The sequence below is a fragment of the Pan paniscus genome, chromosome 20, assembly GCF_029289425.2.
Source record: "Pan paniscus chromosome 20, NHGRI_mPanPan1-v2.0_pri, whole genome shotgun sequence".
In the NCBI taxonomy this organism is placed as follows: Eukaryota; Metazoa; Chordata; class Mammalia; order Primates; family Hominidae; genus Pan; species Pan paniscus.
In genome coordinates this window covers 33,754,688-33,766,752 of record NC_073269.2, presented here as the reverse complement: position 1 = coordinate 33,766,752, position 12,065 = coordinate 33,754,688, and the positions used below count along the sequence as shown (strand labels likewise).

General features: G+C 48.0%; 1 long non-coding RNA gene across 1 annotated transcript; it reads left to right on the top strand.

Moving 5' to 3' along the window:
- Positions 1 to 1,284: 1,284 nt before the first annotated feature.
- On the top strand, positions 1,285 to 11,565 carry LOC134729555 (uncharacterized). Its single transcript, XR_010110763.1, has 3 exons — positions 1,285 to 1,693; positions 8,829 to 9,061; positions 10,169 to 11,565. It is a non-coding gene; the product is annotated as an uncharacterized LOC134729555 (long non-coding RNA).
- Positions 11,566 to 12,065: the final 500 nt, after the last annotated feature.

Genomic DNA, 12,065 nt, shown 5'->3' with positions numbered 1-12,065 from the left:
CTGACGCTAAGGCCCAGCAGCACGAAGGGGATTCCACATAAATCAGGGCAGTAGGCTGCTCTCTGGCGGCACTGGGGGCTTAGGGTCTGGACAGCCTGTCCCTGGCTCAGGACACATGCCTGGAAATTAGGGTTTTCTCCTCTGCTCTTAGCATCTCCTGGGTAAACCAATAATTACCCTCCCTCATGTCTCAAAATTCACATCCATCTAAAAGGCGCTGGTGAGGGTGATATTTCCAGGAAGCCATAGCCCATGTCACCCCCCTGCAAAGCTGTGACCTTTTCCGTGGGCAGGCCAGGCGGCGGAGTTCTCCCAAAAGCGGATGAACTGGCACTCTGGCTGGAGAAAGCAGAGAGCAGCAGCACAATGGACAGCGTCTGGGACCTCAGGCCGATTCCACAGCAGCTTAGGAAAGCAGGAGGCCCCCTGGGCGGGAGGAGGCTTGATCCTCTGGAGGGAAACGGAACTGAGCAGCGGGAGGTGGGGTGAGCCTGAGACCCGACCGATTTTGGCAAAAGCGAGGCTCACTTTGCAGTGTCATACTCTCCTCACTGCCCAGCCCAGACCTGCCCTTCAAGTCCCTCTATGGACTCACTCCCCTTAGCCAGGGGTGGCACAGATTCAGTAGCCAGCATGGGTTTGGAAACAGAGGTCAACACTGCCCTGCCCCTCCCTGCGGGGCTGCGCAACACCCTCGAACCCTGCGCATGCTGAGACTGTAGTCCCATAGCCCTGCGACCAAAGGCCGGAAGCAGCTAAGACACTATTAGCAGCATGCCCGGCAGAAGGGCACTGCGCTGCCCCCCCCTCAAGGGACCAGCATCATCCCCACTCCCGTAGCATACTGGGATTGTAGTCCCGCAGCTCTGCCACCAACAGCCAGAAGCAGTTAAAAAACTGTTCCTCTCAGCATGCCCTGCAAGGCGCGCACCACCGCTGTACCTCCCTCAACGTATCCGTACCTCCCTCAACGTATCCGTACCTCCCTCAACGTATCCGTACCTCCCTCAACGTATCCGTACCTCCCTCAACGTATCCGTACCTCCCTCAACGTATCCGTACCTCCCTCAATGTATCCATACCTCCCTCAAGGTATCCGTACCTTCCTCAAGCTATCCGCACCACCCTCTCTTCCATTTCATGCGAAGATTGTAGTCCCGCAGCCCTGCGACCAGCGGCCGGAAGCAGCTAAGATGCTACTGCTCCCAGCATGCCCGGCGAGGCGCGCACAGCACAGGCCCTCTCTCAAGGTCACCACCTCCACTCCCGTTGTATGCTGGGATTGTAGTCCGGCCGCCCTGTGACTAACGGCTTGAACCGCCTAAGACACCACCCCAGCCAGCATGGCCGGCGGGAGCGCACCACGCTGTCTCCCTCCAGGGATCCGCACTGCCCTACAATCCTGCTTTGTGCTGAGATTGTAGTCCTGCAGGCGTACAACTAACAAGCTGGGTGCAGATAAGAGACTACAGCTCCCCGCATCCCAAGCAAAGGTCCCTCCTCTACGGAGCCCTTCCACACGTCCACTGCGGTTCCGCCGTGCCAAGGGGAGCTTGGGTGTTCACGGGCCTCACCTGCTAGCGAGAAGATAGCTTGGCCGGGCGGCTGATCTCACCTTGTAATTCTGACACTGTGTCTCCCGGGCTTGTCGGCTTCATGACTTGTGTCCAAAGTTTGATTTCTCGCAGACCAGGTAATGAAAAGAGCCAGGCACATTCCTCAGCCCCGGGCTCAAAACAAACAAGCTCAGTACAAACACATCCCATCCTCCCATCCCACCACATATCACCATATATCTCTTAAACTTCCCCCGGGCTCAAAACAAACAAGCCCAGTACAAACACCACCAGGAAAGTCTCCGATAAGGGGACAGATGAGGGGACAGCCATTCAAAGTTTTACTGAAAGAGCGGGAACCAAAAGAATTCCTTTGTTCCCCTGTAACTTTCAGGCTATAAAAAAGCAAACACTCGCATTGTTCGGGGCCCTCTTGTATGCGGTGGAATGGAGGGACCAGGTTCGAACTTGTAGTAAAGATCCTTGCCGCTTGGCTTTGACTCTGGACTCTGGTGGTCTTCTTTGGGGAACAAACGGTCTGGGCATAACATCTGGGGGCTCGTCCAGGATTCCCCAAGCCTACCAGACCCCTGGTCAACGGATCTGCTAGGATCGATCTACTGATAGGTGAACTGGCTCATCTCCGTTTGTCTGTCTGTGTCTGTTCTGAATCCGAATCTGTGACTCGCGAGGTCTGAAACTGGAGCTGGCAGAGTCCTGGCGGATGCGCTATAGGATGGCCAGCGGAGACTGGTGGGAGACGTCCCCTGGCTCTCATCTGATCTATATTGCAATCTGAGCTGCCCCGGTTTGGCGGGCAGCAGCCATATCTGAGCTGCCCGGTTGATCGGGCAGCATCTGTCTCTGATCTGAGCTGCCCCGGTTTGGCGGGCAGCAGCCGTATCTGAGCTGCCCGGTTGATCGGGCAGCATCTGTCTCTGATCTGAGCTGCCCCGGTTTGGCGGGCAGCAGCTGCCTCTGACCAGGGCTGCCAAAGTGCGCCTGCGATTAGATATCATTAATAAGTCAGATCAGATTTCCTTTACAGGGATTCAAACCCACATTCCTTTACAGGAAGAGACTACAAATTATTACAGGATGGGTAATACCCAGAGCACTCCTCTATCTCTCCTTACGAGTAATTTCAAAGAAGTTAGAGCAAGGGGCCATGATCTTGGTATAGAAATCAGGAAAGGAAAGCTAATTACTCTGTGTTGCTCCGAATGGCCTGCCTTTGAGGTGGGGTGGCCGCCCGAAGGGACCTTCCAACTTGCTGTCATCACTAGGGTAAAGTCCAAGATTTTCCTACCTGGGCGTGCGGGCCACTTAGATCAAATCCCATATATCCTCATATGGCAGGACCTTGTTGAGAACCCGCCTCCTTGGCTGTCCCCTTTCCAATTGGCCTCTGAACCCTGTAAGGCACTGGTTGCTCGACCACTAAAATCCAAGCAACCAACTGCCCCCCCCATCCTGTTCTACTTGACAGCGGGGACCCACTGTTCACAGAACCCCCTCCGTACCCCTCCGGACCCCAGGCCCCAGCCCCCCTGGCTGAGCTGCGGGAGGGAGCAGGCGGACGGGAGGCGGCCGGCACACACGGGCCCGCTGAAAGGGAAAGTAACTTTGAAGGGCCGGCGGGGAGGACGCGAGGGCACACTTCACAGACTAGCCCCCCTCAGCCGCCTGACTCCACGGTGGCTTTACCCCTTTGGGAAATAGGACCCCCAGATGACACAGGAATCCCCAGGCTCCAGTACTGGCCATTCTCCACCAGTGATCTGTATAACTGGAAAACTCAGAGTGCTCGGTTTTCAGACAACCCCAAAGATTTACTGGCTTTACTAGATAGTGTCATGTTCACCCACCAGCCCACTTGGGATGATTGTCAGCAGCTCCTCCGAATTTTGTTCACCACGGAAGAGCGAGAGAGAATACAGATAGAAGCTAGAAAGCTGGTCCCGGGGGACGACGGTCAACCGACTGCCAACCCCGACCTCATAAACGCAACCTTTCCTCTGACCAGGCCGGCGTGGGACTACAACACGGCAGAAGGTAGGGGACGGCTACACCTTTATCGCCAGACTCTAATGGCAGGTCTCCAGGCAACTGCTCGCAAGCCCACTAATTTGGCGAAAGTATATTCTATTCTGCAGGGAAAGACAGAGAGCCCAGCTACCTACTTAGAAAGATTAATGGAAGCTTTTAGACAGTACACCCCCATAGATCCAGAGGCTCCAGGAAGTCAGGCAGCTGTTGTAATGTCTTTCGTAAATCAGGCAGCCCCAGATATTAAGAGAAAACTCCAGAAATTAGAAGACTTGGAGGGAAAGCGGATTCAGGACCTCCTTCAGATAGCCCAGCGGATTTACAATAACAGAGATACTCCAGAGGAAAAGCAATTTAAGGCCACTAAAAAAAAAATGACCAAGGTCCTGGCAGCAGTGGTACAGAAAGAGCATCTACAGCCAGAGGTAACATATCTAGGGTACCTGCTTAAGGGAGGGCAGCGCTGGCTAACAGACGCCCGGAAACAAACTGTTCTGCAGATCCCCAGGCCACAATCCACCCGACAAGTGAGAGAATTCCTGGGGTCGGCGGGATTTTGCAGACTATGGATACCTGGGTTCGCAGAACTGGCTAAACCCTTGTATCAGGCAACACGGGGGCAACAGCCATTTAATTGGACAGAAAAAGCCGAGTTGGCCTTCCAACAGATTAAAACCACCCTACTCTCCGTGCCTGCACTAGGACTACCTGATGTTACCAAGCCCTTCCACTTATACGTGGATGGGAATAAGGGTGTCGCCAAGGCGGTAATAACTCAGAACTTAGGCCCCTGGCGGAGGCCAGTTGCCTACCTGTCAAAGAAGTTAGACCCAGTAGCTGCTGGGTGGCCCCCTTGTCTCCGAATGATTGCGGCCATGGCTCTGATGGTGCAAGATGCTCATAAACTTGTCATGGGGCAAGAATTGCGGGTCGTTACTCCACATGCCATCGAAGGTGTACTCAAACAGCCACCTAATCGATGGATGAGTAACGCCCGGCTCACCCACTACAAAGGACTACTACTAAATCCTCTCAGGATAATTTTCCTGCCCCCAACGACCTTAAACCCTGCCTCGCTGCTGCCCAACCCGGACATGGACGCCCCACTCCATGACTGCACCAAGATACTAGCTCAGGTGCACGGAGTTTGAGAAGACCTGCAGGGCTGCCCACTTCCTGACGCCGACCTCGTCTGGTTCACTGATGGGAGCAGCTTCATGCATCAAGGCCAGAGGTACGCTGGGGCGGCAGTAACTTCAGAGACTGAGGTAATCTGGGCAGAACCCCTGCCCCCGGGGACATCGCCCCAGAAGGCCGAACTGATAGCGCTCACCCAAGCTCTTACCTTAGGGGCGGGGAAAAAGCTGACAGTATATACAGACAGCCGATATGCTTTTGCAACAGCGCATATACATGGGGCCATTTACAGGGAGCGAGGGTTACTGACGGCTGAAGGAAAAGAGATAAAAAAACAAGCAAGAGATCCTAGCCCTGCTAACAGCCCTATGGAGGCCAGAAAAATTAGCCATTGTACATTGCCCAGGGCATCAGAAACTAACTACTCCAACTGCTCAAGGCAACTTTCTGGCAGACCAAACTGCAAGAAATGTGGCGAAGGCTCCCAGCCAACTCCTTGTACTCCAGCTCCCTGACCCGGGCCCCCGGGACTTGCCATATTTCCCTGAATATTCAGAAGAAGATCTCCAGTGTATTGACAAACTTCCCCTGAAACAAATCCAGAATGGGTGGTGGACTGATACTAATGACCAAACCATCCTACCAGAAAAATTAGGACAACAGGTGTTAGAACACATCCACCGAACCACCCACCTGGGGGCCCGGCGAATGATAGACCTGATCAGACGCTCCAAGCTCAAAATCAGACATATAGCTGAGACGGCCAGCAGTATCGTGACAAGTTGCAAAGTCTGCCAGCTTAACAACGCATACCCCCAATCTCAAGCTGCAACAGGAACAAGGCTCAGGGGAACCAGGCCCGGTATCTACTGGGAAGTAGATTTTACTGAAATAAAGCCAGGAAAGTACGGGTACCGGTACTTACTTGTCTTTGTAGATACTTTTTCGGGGTGGACTGAAGCATTCCCAACCAAAAGAGAAACTGCTCAGGTCGTAGCAAAGAAAATTCTGGAAGATATCCTTCCCAGGTATGGCTTCCCCATCCAGATAGGGTCAGATAATGGGCCCGCTTTTGTCGCTAAGGTAAGTCGGGACTTGGCTTCCATCCTTGGGGCAAATTGGAAACTACATTGCGCTTACAGGCCCCAGAGTTCAGGACAGGTAGAAAGGATGAATCGGACCTTAAAAGAGACCTTAACTAAATTGACTGTACAGACTGGCACTAATTGGGTAGTCCTTCTCCCCTATGCTCTGTTCAGGGCCCGTAATACCCCTTACGAACTGGGCCTTACCCCTTACGAAATCATGTATGGCAGACCTCCACCCCTGGTTCCTAGCTTAAAAGATGACCTGCTTAAGTCTGAAACAGAAAATGTCTCTGAATTCTTATTTTCCTTACAAGCTTTACAGAAAATTCACCAAGAAATCTGGCCCAAGCTGAAAGAGCTATATGAGACCAGTCCCCCACCGACACCCAATCCGTACCAGCCGGGAGACTGGGTCCTGGTTAAGCGACACCGACAAGAGACCTTAAAGCCCAGGTGGAAAGGACCACTCCAAGTACTCCTGACCACACCCACCGCCCTGAAGGTAGAAGGCATTGTGTCGTGGATCCACTACAACCACGTCAAGCCAGTGGACCCAACCTCCGACCTTCTGGGGCCAATCACGGCGGCGGCTGAAGCACCGGACAAGAACAACCCCTTAAAACTCACCCTGCGCCGGCAGCATAGCTCACTGCAAACATGCAGTTAGGTAGTCTAACTCTAACATTGGTCGCCCTAGTGGCCGCTGGGGAAAACATAAAGCCAGCTCCTAATCCCTTTGTCTAGAGATTCTGGCTTTGTGAAAACCAAACCCACCCTGGACAACCTCATAAGCCCGGGAAACTAGTGGCCAGTGCAGATTGCCCCTCCTCAGGGTGCAGTAGCCCAATTTTACTAAATTTTACCAATTTCCCAGTAGCCAAACCAGTGGCACCAATAATATGCTTCGAGTATGATCAGACTGAATACAATTGTAAGCACTATTGGTGGCACCAAAGTGCCGGCTGCCCTTATAACTGTTGTAACATCCATAAATACCAATGGTGGGGTGGAAAAGAACAGATAGATCCCAGATGGCCCTTCCATCACAGACGAGATAGAGACCTTTCATATACATGGATAGTTAGAGACCCCTGGAACTCCCGCTGGACCACGCCTCAACACGGGGCTGTATACTACTCCGCCTCCACATGGCCTAGCAGTCACCTCTATCTGTGGCGGGGTCTAGTGCAGGTACGGCCCCTGGTCCATGGAAATATCCAGTGACAAGAAAACCGCCTGACACAAGATTTACGTCCTTTTTCCTGGTTAAAATTATTGCAAGAAGGATTAGAACTTGCCAAACTTACAGGACTTCACAGCCTGTCTGGCTGCTTTCTGTGTGCCACTCTAGGGCATCCACCGCTAACCGCTGTCCCCCTGCCATGGGGATCCTCCACCTCTGCCCAAGCTAACAACCACCAAAACCTCTCATATGCCCCTATCCCTAACGTGCCACTATACCTAAACCCCAGTCAAGAGAAGTTTCCCTACTGTTTCTCAGGAACTAATTCCAGCCTCTGCAACATCACTGCAACGCCCCCAAACATCACCTTAAGGGCTCCATCAGGCATATTCTTCTGGTGTAATGGAACATTATCTAAAAACCTATCAAGCCCCTCTGTTACCAACCTACTGTGTCTTCCTGTCACATTAGTTCCCCGGTTAACTCTACTTACTGCCGGCGAGTTCCTAGGGTATACCGGTAACTGGACTAGTGCTGTTATTCACCCAGACCCTAGACCGAGACCTGCACGAGCCATATTTCTCCCCCTCATTGCAGGAATCTCCCTCACCGCATCCTTCATGGTGGCTGGACTGGCTGGGGGAGCCCTAGGTCACACCCTTATAGAAAGTAACAAGCTGTACCAACAATTTGCCATTGCTATGGAGGAGTCAGCTGAGTCCCTTGCCTCCCTCCAGTGGCAGCTCGCGTCCCTAGCACAGGTAACCTTGCAGAACCGGAGGGCCTTAGACCTACTCACTGCTGAAAAAGGGGGAACGTGTATGTTTCTAAAGGAAGACTGTTGTTTCTACATAAATGAATCAGGACTCGTGGAAGACCGAGTCCAACAGTTACGCAAGTTAAGCACAGAAGTAAGAACACGGCAGTTTGCTTCAGCTGCAGACCAATGGTGGAACTCATCTATGTTTTCTCTGTTAGCCCCCTTCCTTGGACCCCTGCTGAGTCTACTATTTCTGCTTACCGTAGGACCTTGTGTTGTTAACAGAATTTTGCGGTTCGTTAAAGAAAGGTTTAACACTGTACAACTCATGGTCCTCAGAGCCCAATACCAACCTGTAAACGCTGAAACAGAATCAGACTTATAAGACCCAAGATTGGCTCTAAAAAAATACCTGAAAAGAAAGGGGGGGAATGAAAAGAGCCAGGCACATTCCTCAGCCCCGGGCTCAAAACAAACAAGCCCAGTACAAACACCACCAGGAAAGTCTCCGATAAGGGGACAGATGAGGGGACAGCCGTTCAAAGTTTTACTGAAAGAGTGGGAACCAAAAGAATTCCTTTGTTCCCCTGTAACTTTCAGGCTATAAAAAAGCAAACACTCGCATTGTTCAGGGCCCTCTTGTATGCGGTGGAATGGAGGGACCAGGTTTGAACTTGTAGTAAAGATCCTTGCCACTTGGCTTTGACTCTGGACTCTGGTGGTCTTCTTTGGGGAACAAACGGTCTGGGCATAACAGTAAAAGCCAAGAGGCTCTCATAGGCGCCTTGGCAGAGTTGCCATTGGAACAGGCGTCCTCTAGTAGCTGGGATCTCCCCGTCCCTTCCTCCTGAGGGGCCACTCCTTTCTGCCCCACCCTTCTTATTGCCCCACCCTTTGCCACACTCCTTCAGAGATGCGCAGTGCTGCCCCTTTCTATGGGCAGGGCCGAAGGTCCGCGTGTAAAAGTACCCAGTCCCTGGTAACCTGACACTTCCCTTTTAAAAGCCACCTTTTGTCTATCTCTGGCCTGCCACGATTCTTCCTGTGCTCCATAGGAGGACCCATTGGACCCCCGGGCTGGCTGCAGGGCCCACACCTGGGTTAGACCTCGCACAGGGACACTGCTGCCACTGTAATAAAGCATGCCTACACGCTTCTGAAACTGGTGTAGGAACAACCTCAGTTCTGTGAAAGGTGGACGCAGCAGGACAGAATCTCCGTGGACATCTGTCTGGAGGAGCAATTTTACTGCGACATTTTAAAGAAACAAATTTAATTGATTTCCAAGGTAAGAAATTAAACCTTGAAAACTAAACTGAAAAGTCATCTGTGTTTGACAAGTCAGACTTTCTCCAAGAAGAAAACTAAGGAGTGCATATTTTCCATTATTATAAATAGTGAAAATGAGAAATCATAGCAACTCCCTGGAAAATCTTGCTCTGCCAGTTTTCTAAATCGCAGCAGGGCCTCGATATGGTTTTATTTGTTTTTGTTTTTGTTTTGGAGTGTGTTCACCTTTTGAATATAAAAATTTGCGGTTTTGACCAAGTTTTTAAATTTTCAGCTATTAGTTGTTTATTTGTTTTTGTATTATATTTAATTTTTCTGTCTCTCCCTCTCTGTCTCAGACTCAATCATTTCACAGGTCTCTTAGGCTCTTTTCATTTTCTTTAAACTTGTTTCAGTCTTCAGATTGGATGGTTCTATTGCTGTCTTCTGTTTCTACTCTGTAAACTAAAAGTTCTTTTTATTTTATTATTTTATTGTCTTCTATTTTACTCTTTTTATAATTTCCATGTCTCTGCTGAGACTCTACATGAGTTAATTCATTATGAGAATATTTTCCTTTACCCCCCATGAACGTACTTATAATAGCTGCCGTGAAATACTTGTCTGCTGATTACATCATCTCGGACATCTTAGAAATAGCTTCTGCTGCCTGCTTTTTATCTTGTGTATAGTTTGCATGTTACATTTCTTCACACATTTTATGAATTTTAATATTGTGTAATAGAAATTATAAATAGTAGTTATAGAGACTAAATTCTGTTGTATTCTTTGGAAGAGCATTGTTATTATTTGAAGAGGGGGTAAATGTGGCTGAATTTAAACAGAATAATTATCTTCCCTACGGTGGGAAAGGTTGAAATTCTCATTCAGTTGCACACACGTATGTATGTATTGTATATAGATGTTTCTATGTAACTATATATAATATTTTATCCAGATTGTATCATTGTTATCTGTGAGAGTGTTAGTTTAGCAAGCTACTCCAGTATTACCGGAAGCCAGAACTTCAGTTTTGTTTTCTTACTGGATTTTATGTAAATGAGAGTATCTACTATGGATAGTTTTACACCTACTTTTTCTTTTTTTCTTTTTTTTTCTTTTTTAGTTTTTTGAGACAGAGTCTCGCTCTGTCACCAGGCTGTACAGTGCCGTGGCCTGTCTCGGCTCACTGCAACCTCCACCTCCTGGGTTCAAGCGATTCTTATGCCTCAGCCTCCCAAGTATCTGGGACTACAGGCATGCGCCACCATGCCCAGCTGATTTTTGTATTTTTAGTAGAGACGGAGTTTCACCATGTTGACCAGGATGGTCTCAATCTCTTGACCTCGTTATCCGGCTGCCTCCTCCTCCCAAAGTGCTGGGATTACAGGCGTGAGCCACCATGCCTGGCCACATCTACTTTTCTAAATGTGTCATTATATTTGTGATATTGTCATGATGTTTTCTACTTATATTTTATTCAAAAATTTTATACTTTAAGTTCTTACCTTTAGGTCTTTGATGACTTTTTATTTGTTTATGGTGTAGGGTAAATGTTCAACTTCATCCTTTTGCTTGTGGATATCCATTTTTTCCCAGCACCAATTGTTATAAAGACAGTCCTTTGCCCATTGAACGGTCTTTGTATCCCCATCAAAAATTATTTGACCATATGCTGCTTTATACTGTTCCAGTGTCTCTTTGCCAGTACCACACTATTTTGGAACTTTGTATTAAGCTTTGGAATGAGTAAGTGTAAATTTTGTAACACTGGTCTTCTTTTTCAAGATAATTTTGACTCATTGGGGTCCCTTGAGATTCCATATGAAATTTAGGTAGGATTTTTCTATTTCTGCAAAATAGAATTTTTTGCTTTTTTGGTTACTCCTGACGTATTTTATTCTTTTCAGTGCTATTGTAAATGTGCTTGTTTGCTTAGTTTTGTTTTCTAATTATTCATCATTACTGTATAGAAACACAAGTGATATTTGCATGTTAATTTTGTATGCTGCTACTATGCTGAATTTATTAGTTGTAATACTTTTTGTGTGGATCTGTGAAATCTCTAGAGCTTTCCACATAAAATTATATTATCTGTAGGCTAGAGTAATTTTACCTCTACATTTCCAATTTGGATAGTTTGTTTCTTTTTAATTCTTAATTTGACTAGAACTTCCAACACTATGTGGAATAGAAGTGGCAAAAGCAGACACCTTTGCCTTGTTCCTGAGCTTAGAGCAGAAGCTTTTTGTCTTTCACCCTGGAGTACATTGTTTGATGTGGTTTTTTAATGTGTGGATTTCACAATGGTAGTATTTTAGTTTTAAAATTCCTACTTTTTTGAGTGTTTTCACCCTGAAAAGATTTTGAATTTCATAAAATACTTTTCTCTGCATCCATGAGGTGATCAATGTTTCTTTTATTTTGTTAATGTGTACACATTGATCAATTTTTATACGTTAAAAAATTCATGTTTTAAGATATCTTTGCATTCTAAGAATAAATTCCACTTGGTCGTGGTGAGATCATCTTTCTTTTTTTTTTAAATTTTATTATTATTATACTTTAAGTTATAGGGTACATGTGCACAATGTGCAGGTTAGTTACATATGTATACATGTGCCATGCTGGTGTGCTGCACCCATTAACTTGTCATTTAGCATTAGGTATATCTCCTAAAGCTATCCCTCCCCGCTCCCCCCACCCCACAACAGTACCCAGAGTGTGATGTTCCCCTTCCTGTGGCCATGTGTTCTCATTGTTCAATTCCCACCTATGAGTGAGAATATGCAGTGTTTGGTTTTTTGTTCTTGCGATAGTTTACTGAGAATGATGATTTCCAATTTCATCCATGTCCCTACAAAGGACATGAACTCATCATTTTTTATGGCTGCATAGTATTCCATGGTGTATATGTGCCACATTTTCTTAATCCAGTCTATCGTTGGACATTTGGGTTGGTTCCAAGTCTTTGCTATTGTGAATAGTGCTGCAATAAACATATGTGTGCATTTGTCTTTATA